Raw genomic sequence first — 9,995 nt, forward strand, 5'->3', positions numbered from 1 at the left:
TCAGTGGTTATTGATGTATGTTGTAATTCAAAGTGTAAAGTTCAAAGTATGGTTAATGGACGTAATTCCATGATCCTCAAGGAGAGGAGACATGGTGGTGCCCTATGTTGTGATTCAAAGTGAAATCTCTAGTTGAGATTCAAGTAAGTTTAGAATGGATGCAGGAGCTTAGTCTTGGGGGTTATCCTGAAACTCCAATGGTCTTTCATTCTCAAGTAGAGAGGATTGATCAATGTCATGAGGAGTAGCAGGAGGTCCTAGTCTTGGGTGCTTCCAGTATGGCTCAAGGTGAGTGATAACGGACTAACCTCGTGAGTGTGATAGGGTGAAACCCATTGGCAATGGCTTTTTAAAGCAGTAGAAGCCACAACGAGTGCACGACCCGCCATAGCTCGATCAATCTAAGTTCGGACAGTCAAAGTCAGTGTAATGTTATGTGTAAAGAGTTTATGTGATGTGAATGAATAGTATGATTGTATGAAGTTAAATAAATTGATGTATGATTAATCTTTGTTTAAACTAGCTTACCTTGTTGTGTGCTTGTATTTTGTATGTTCTGATGTTCTTCTTCTGCAATGATCATCCTTTGGATGTGAGCAGCGAGAGAAGAGGTTTCTCTGGAGCAAGCAGTGGATGGAGGTGATGCTGCTGAGTAGTTTACTGAGTTCAATAGGGACCTTGTGTATAGTTTTAAGTCTCTTATAGTATGTTTATAAAGTTTTAAATTTATAGTTGTTTTTGGATGACTGTAAAGGTAATACTTTATACTCTAAATGGATAATTGTATTACTTTATCATGCATTGACTTCTCTTTAATATAGTTTATACTATATATTTTGGGATGTTGCAGTTTTAGTATAAATAAAACTAAATAAATATAAGTAAAATAAAGGGAACAATTGCTATTTTGAATTTTGAAGGAGGGCATTTTAGTCCATACAAAAGTGATACCTGCTCAGACTTGCAAATGAAGACTTATGTTAATGTGCCTACCGAGTAGTGGGAAGAGACAGAGTGTGTGGATTATAATGTTTTATACAACCAGTCAATTAATTTTTATTTATTTGATTTTAAAATAAATAATTAAATAACTAAATAGCTTTTTGTTTAAAAAAATAACAGCTATATAATATTTCATTATTTTATAATACATTCTAGAAACTATTTTACTAAAAAAATTTAACTTTGTTTAAGGGTTTCTTTCTTATTTATCTTATTAAAAATCCGAGACACTAAGATCAATCCTTGCCACGTATTCTTTAATTTGGATAATGATTTTTTTTACATAAATTGAATTTTAATTTTTTTTTTTATTATATTATGTTACATGTGAGTTTTTTTTTTACTTATAGGTGTCTTTTTAGTCATTCATAAGAATTTCTGTTAATCAATAATTATAGTATATTTTGATTGTTCTTCTAATGTTTTTACGTATAAATAAAATATTTGCAATTTAGGAGAAGTTTTGATTCATTAGGGTTTTGTGAGATGTTCGTCAAATAAGTGAAATTTATTTTTCAACTATAAATACTTTTGAAATTTTTAATTGTATGATTGCACTATGGAGTGAATGATTAATTATATAACGAGTATGATATATTGAAATATAAAAATGTTATTTGATTTTTGTTATTATCAGAAATGATATAAGATATATTTTTTTACTTTGATATCCTGTTCATTAATATTCTTGAACGACTTGGCAAAATACTGTATTTTTTCATACATAAAAGTAACGCCTTGGTTAATGCATATTATTTTAAGCATTTACAATCACAAAATAAAGTAACTCTTGATATTATTGTTATTACCTAAGAGCTGGTAAAAACATAATTACATGTTTGTTCTTTTAGTTACAGTGAAAATTTATTAAAAATAATTATAAAAATAAATAATTTATATAATTTTTTATTATTCAAATGAAAAAAAAACTATTAATGGAATAAAATTAAGAAATACTTTTGTATTATAAATAATCATTTAAATTTAGAAAAAGTGATTAACAAAAGATAATATTTAAAAAAAATACGAATACCAAAAAAATGAATTATCTTTATATTTTAACGCGAGAATTAATTAATAAGATTGAAAAACTGAACTTGTTATTTTACTTTTATGAAGTAATTTATGAGACACTTTTAATCTAATAAATTAATTTAAAATTAAAGATGAGAAACCCAGATTAATCAGAATTAAAATTTTGACAAAGCAATAGAGATAACTAACAATTATTTGATCTGGTATGATTTATTGATTATTGATAAATGAGAGAATTGCTAACAAGGACCCCAAGATTCCCTTTTTTCCCAGTTTGTATTGTCCAAACTGTGATACAAACCATCTTCTCTGACAGACCAAAAAATACGTTGTCCTTTTTCGATACTAGGTATCACACTGATTGTTGCACATGTGATTATTGCACCTTTATTCCATCTGAATCCACCAGTGTGGCTCTCCATGTTGAGCAATTTTACGTAAGCATTTTCATTCCCAGGGCCAATTTCCACTTGTGACTGAAAATCAGCAAAAAAGAAAAGCTTTGATGAGTCTGGAGGCAAGTCGTTCTCAATGGAAAGCCCTATAACATTTATAGCAGAGACCCAACTCTGCAAATTCAAACACACAGCAAACAAAACCACAGAGAAAACACGAATAGAGATTGAAATCGACATTTTTCTGTGCTTGTCTTCCTACTATTCTGCTTCTGTCTATATATATATATATATTTTTCTGTCTATACATAGCGAATAGAGAAAGTATCTTATTACTTTTTTTAACTGTCTTTTAGTTTGGCTTATTAAGCATGAAAAATTCATTTATTTTAATTAATTACCTGATATCTTTTTATTAATTTGAATGATATGAAAATTATCTCATCTCGTGGTATTTTTCTATTTGTTTTTACATGCTATCAAATCTGAGGTATAAATATATATATATATATATATATATATATATATATATATATATATATATATATATATATATATATATATTTAACAGTTATAAATGATGACATGAATGATGATGACTTTATTTTATAATAAGTTTTTAATGAGAATAATAAAATTCATGTAACTTCATATTTATTAAATTCACAGTAGTTTTGATGATTTAAAAAATAAAACTTCTTAAATAAAATTCTATTTATATATAAATTTTACATGCTATCAAATCTATTATCTAAGTTGAAACGATGATGAACACAGTGAAAATCTTAAAGAGAAAATGAATAAGTTGCAAGTGATTGGAAATGTATTGATACTTTATCAAGAAAGTTTGATCACCTTATGATAATCGAATAATCTTGAAGAGCTACGTGATAACGTTAGCTCACCCTTAAAAGGGGTACATATGGGACAAAATATCATCCTGTTATTGTTCATTTCTCATCAAACTTGACACATGTGATAAAAAAATACTATGTAATTTTGGTTCAACCATAGTACAAAATCACATTATATAAAAAGTTAACACGTGTAATCAAAATAAAAAGATATAAACAAATTTAAAGCGAGAATATATAGAGATAATTAAATCTAATTAGTGATGATAAATATTAGCTTTAAAAATAAGAGAAGACTGCTCAATTGATTCTTCGTTTTGGTGAATGTACTCCAATTCATGCTTTCTTTACTCCAACCTAATTTCATCTTTCCAACATACAATAATACTTCCCAAAACATAGATTTCATTCACGAAACTTATGGGAGAAGGACCATCAGATATTTCTATAACATTTACTCAATTTCTTTTACAGTTATGAATTCAATGTGTACCAGATTACTTTATATTTATTTAGGCATGCTTTTCAAAAGCTCTTTCAACGATCTTTCCAAAGTCAAACACAGAAATTGTAAAATTTTATCTTGAAACTACAAATTTTTCCTTCTTCATTTTTTCATTGAACTAGCCGTTATTTCTTGTGATCTGGCATTGGAAAATGAGCATTAACAATAAATTGAAGAGTCAAAAGAAATTTAAAGCTGGGTTTGAGGTAGTAGTCCAACCAATAAGATGCAGCTTATGAGGCCAATTCCAACACCCTTTTTAACTGTTGTTTTAAACTAAAATAAGTACATTATTACTTTTTTTAACTGTTTTTTAGTTTGAATTTAATTATTTTTGGCATTCTTCTTAGCAAGAATTATTGCAGTAGGATAATAGCTAGGAGGATTTGAAAATCATTATGACATTAAGATTTCTAAGCTTTAATCAAGGCTTAGCTCAAGATCTCACTACTCGTAATATTTGGTTTGGTATTGCTACCGCACATGACTTCGAAAGTCAGGATGATATTACTGAGGAACGTCTTTATCTGAATATTTTTGCTTCTCATTTTAGGCAATTAGCAATCATTTTTATGTAGACTTTCGAAAATCTCTTTCATGTAGTTTGAGAAGGTAATTTTGAGTTCTAATGCTAAGTCATAATATTTTCTCTCAATATCTAAAGCGATTCAATTATTAAGAAAAAAATGTATAGAATTCCATTTGCATTTCAAAGAAAAAAAAAGAGTAATTTCTTTATAAAAAAAACATCATGAAAAAGTATAGAGAAAAAAAAACATTCAATAGATACATGTAGAATTCATTTAACATTTTTATTTTATGAACTTAATTAAATTTCAAGTCTTTTTTAATTTAAATATTTTTAATTGTCTTTATTACAATTTTTTGGCTTTTTAAGTATGAAAAATTCATTTATTTTAATTAATTACTAACATAAATCTTTTTATTAATTTGAATGATATGAAATATCTCATCTCGTGATATTTTTTATTTGTTTTTACATACTCTCAAATATGAGGTATAAATAAATAAAAATCTTTAATAGTTATAAATGATTAGTTGACTTTATTTTATAATAAGTTTGTAATAAGAATAATAAAAATAATGCAATTTCATATTTATTAATATTTGAAAACTTTTTAAGTAAAATAATAAAATAAAATATTAATAATATAACCTCATATTTTTATATTAACAATGTAATCTCACATTTTTTATACATAAATTTTATTTAAGTAAAATAATTATTAAAGTAAGAATCACATTGAATATGAAAGACTGAAAAACAATTACTTAATTAAAAAGTATTAAATTTTTAATAATTAATAGATAAAGAAAATACAAACCCGGTAACATTTCATAAAATTACTAAATTATAGATGTGGTAGTCAAAAAGTAAAAAAAAAAGACAGTCATACGACCATTATATTATAGTCATTAGTAAAAGCGTATACTAAGTATAAAAAGTCATATATATATATATATATATATATATATATATATATATATATATATATATATATATATGTATATATATATATATATATATTCACTCTAATAGGATCAAGAGTTTGTCAAAAAAAATTATATCCTAAGCTAAGTTGTTGCATGATTCACATAGTTAAAGTGATAATTGTAAACAAAATAACAAAAGGATGAAAAAAAAAGTAAGCTAATTTTACTTTTATGAACTAATTTATGGAACACTTTTAATCTAATAAATTAATTTAAAATTAAAGATGAGGAACTCAAATTAATCAAATTTTATCTGATTTGGTATGATTTATTGATTATTGATAAATGAGAGAATTGATAACAAGAACCCAAAAATTCCCTCTCTCTTTTTCCCAATTTGTGTTGTCCCAACGGTGCTACAAACCATCTTATCTGACAGACAAAAAAACAACTATTTTTTATGTGCACAATTTTTTATTATTTCTAAACTAAAATAAGTATCTTATTAATTTTTTTAACTGTATTTTAAAACAAAATAATTATTTTAACAAATTGTTTTTGCTGAAATGGGAAGAGGATAATTCATGTACAGTACTTATGTCTTGGGTGTACTTTCTCTCTACTTTAGGTGACCGATCGGTTTGAGGAGGTTGACTTGTAGAAGATGTGCTGGTACTCAAGTCAAAATATTTTTCTTTCAAGATCTAAAGTGATTCAATTATTAAAAAATAGTTTTACCTCAAAATTAAACCCCTATTTACAGAGTTTACAAGAAATTTGACAAATTAATGTACCTCTTAATGGTCATTAATGTCAGTTTTAACCAGACATCAATAACAGTTACCGTATTGATTGCACTTTAACTATGCTCAACTACTATCGTGACCGAACGAATGCGAAGTTCATTTCCATGCCTCGATCGTTCGATCCATTTTACTCAGCACACAGTCATACCCGATTAGTCGGGTCTAACCCTTCAGTAACATAAGCCCCCAAGCTTTAGCAGAACCTTGGATATTGCGTAGAGTTTACTTAGCTATACTGATCGGTTGATGCATTTACCTGGGTTACCCAAGGTAACGACGATTCACAGAAGGACACGTGTTCCCCCGAGATCCGTGAAAAGGCGGGAAAGGGTAGAAACTAAAACGTCAGGTCTTTTGAACCGTCAGATCCCCTCACATCCAATGCCTCAGATGGCTTGAGTGAAATGCTTTTGTTGGCTATAAATAGTGGTGGGGTCAACCTTCATTTTCACCTTTACCCTCAAGCTCTCCGATTCCCGAACGTTCTTTCTGTCTTTCCAGATTCCTCTCCAAAGCTTCAAGCCTTCATCTTCATCCAGGTAAATGATGTCTTCTTCGACGAGTTTTGAGTTTGTCGGGAGGGAAGGCCAGGGGTACGCTGACGGTGCTACAACGTCCACTTCCTCAATTAACTCCTCTACCTTAGGTCTCGACGATGACAGAAATCCTCCCGCCGAGAACCAAGTCGATTCACCAGCCGCTGAAAAACTCCTCTCATATACTCTAGGACAGCGAAGACGAGAAAGTGGAGATCAACGTTGATTTCACCGATGAGTGGGATGAAAGATGTAAAGTTAGGCCCGTTGTCGTTGATTACGACTAGGCTCCTCACGAGGTTAAACTTTATACCTCCTCTTTCGCTATCGGTCGCTCGATAAAAAGGCTTGCCAATAAGATTTGCCAATAACAATTGTTATATATATTTAAAAACATTTTAATATCATAGAATTCGAAAAATAATAATTCATAACCAAAAACGGTGTACAAAAATTTATATATTCATTATATAGAATTAGTAGATATAAAAGGTGTCCTTCTTTTAAAAATTTATCAAACTATAAAATAATTAATTATAAAAGTAAACAATTTTTATGATTATCTTATTATAACTAATTATTTAAAGTTAAAAAGATAATTGTTAAAGAGATTAAATTTTAAAAATTATTATTAAAAAGGTAAAATTGAAGTTTTATTAGTATAAAGATAAAAGTGTGATTATTTGGATTAAAAATAAATGTAATAAAAAATGAAGGAAAATGACAATAAAGTTTAAAAAAATTAGTGAATATGCGATAAAATTGATAGATTAAAAAATTATTTTAATTAATAAAATTAAATAATTATCATTTTATCTTTTATTATAAAATATAATTTGTGGTTAAATATGTTAAAATAGAATTATTATTTAAAATAAAAAAAATCATAAAATTATATTGAAATAAGATAGGTAATTGGTTCCCCACGTATCCACAAATACAATTGATTTTAAAAAAAAAAATCAGATTGTGAAGAAACGATTGATACTATGGGGAAGAATATTCAATCAATAGTTATTTTTTTTTTATTATGTTTAAATATTATGAAAGGTGTTTATTTAGATAAGTCAACATTAATTTTAATGTGTGTTTTAACGTATTTATGAAGTTAAGAAAAACTTTAATAAGATAATAATTCATTAGTTTTAATTTAGGAAAGTTTTTAATCAAATTTAGAAAATAAATGTAAAATCTTATTATTTTAATCAATTAAACAACTTACATAATAATCAATTAATATAGTAAGTTTTAAAAAATGTGACCAATGCACATTAATAGATTAATCTTGAGTTTTCTTTAAATCTTATATTTTGTAACATTATATTTTAGTAGAATAAAACTATTAAAATAAAATATTAGATATTAACTTACAAAAAAATTATAGACTACCGAAAAACAAAAAAACTTTATTATCTATGTTGTTGCTTCATTCTTAACCAACAACTGAGAAGACTTTCTCCCTAAATTCACGTCATTTAAAGTGATTATCACAAAAGAAAAAACACAAACAAACAAAGACAAAAACACACAAACAAAGACAAAAACAAGAGTAAGCTAGTGATACAAAACATTTTCATAATACATCAAACCATATTAAACATTTTACTTAATGATACATATCTCACACCAATGATACATATCTCACACCAAATCAACAAAAAGTTTAAAAATTTAATGCATGCACTAGTACAAAAACACCGCATAACGTCATTGTTTTTTAACCTTTCACGTCAAATTCGAGGTCGACGTCATATTGTGAGACATTAAATTGACATCGAACATAGAACAATTCGATGTTTATAATAAAGCAAATTAATGTCGAATCTTGTCAATATTCGACGTTAATCGATTTTTCTTTTTGTTTTTTATAAGTCATTGTGATCTTTTTTTACAACTCTACGAGACCTGAAAAACAAAAAAATAACAAATTTTAGTTTTTGGTATTTTACAAAACATGAACTATAAACGTGTAGTGTAATATCAACAACAAACAACAATAACAAATAACAATAACAAACAACAACACAACTTCAATCAAACAACAACAAACATGTTCAACCAAACAACAACGACAAACAAGTTCAACCAAAAAACAACAAACAAGTTATTCAAATTGAAAACTAACTTTCAAAAGGTGAGTTCGTCGAAATAAAGTGTTGCCACTAGTGAGAGAGAAGCAGAATGCGCCTATGAAGAACAAGAACACGAAAATAATCAGTCAAAACAAACGAAGAGGGTATCGCGCGTTATGATAAAGTGAATGAATTTTCAATCTCTCGCTCAAATTTTTATTGAATCCACTAACTTTTTAACGTCTAATGCTGAGGCATTCGACGTTTTATATCATGTTGATATCTAATTCTAGAGAATTCGACGTCATACGTAAATACAATTTTACTTTCGCGCCAAACATTTTTGCAAAAATTTACCCAATATAACAAATTGACGTCGGTCATTTATAACGTTGGCTATTCAGTGGTTGTACATTGAACGCGTGATGTTATACGTTGTTTTTGCACTAGTGATGACAACCCTTTGACTTGACTATCTGAATTAATATGAATATCGAGCTATTGCAGATCATGCACTTGTTGTGGTGAAACAACTGGCCCACCCCAAGCTACCATAAAAGGTTATTCGTTATCACTCGCCTTATGCCAATATAAAGCCCCTAGACTAGGACCTCCTGTTATTCTCACGACATGCCTCACCCCTCTCTATTTGAGAATGAGTGATCATTATAATGTTAGATGAATTCCAAGACTGAGCTTCCTATATTCATACTATGATACCGTTCATTCTGATCGATCCAATTTAATGTTGGATAATCTATTTAGTGATCATCCTGACTCTGTGTCCTGCTCTCCTAGTTGGTGTTGATTATTCGAGCTAGTGAATAGGTGAACAACCTGTTTGATAGTCGGTCAGACTCGCTAGATTGTTTTCCGAGTTAAAGGTTGTCCATTTGGACTAGTGTATGACAGGATGATCTGTTTAATAATTGGTCAGACTTGCTTATTTGCTCTTTAAACTTAAGATTGACCATTTGGACTAGTATATGATCACCAACCGGTGGAACTCACTAATTTATTTTTTTATTAATTAATTGTGAAAGTTGATGTATAGTCGAGCGAGCTTGTTAATTTACTTTTCAAATTAAAAATTAACCAGCCCTCGGTCCTAAACATTATTACAAAATGTTATAGAAAGTAACAAATTCCTCAACTGAAAAGCTAACATAGGAATTATAGGAATCTAGTTGAATAAGTTAAATATGCGAAAACATAAAGGAAAGAGTGCATGACTTTTCTTTCGTATATATAGTGATAGAGATAAAAAAATTTAATCTTCTGAAACTATATATAAATATAAATATATAGATATATATTTTTTAAATATTAAAGTAA

The sequence above is a fragment of the Vigna angularis genome, chromosome 6 (assembly GCF_016808095.1).
Source record: "Vigna angularis cultivar LongXiaoDou No.4 chromosome 6, ASM1680809v1, whole genome shotgun sequence".
Lineage (NCBI taxonomy): Eukaryota > Viridiplantae > Streptophyta > Magnoliopsida > Fabales > Fabaceae > Vigna > Vigna angularis.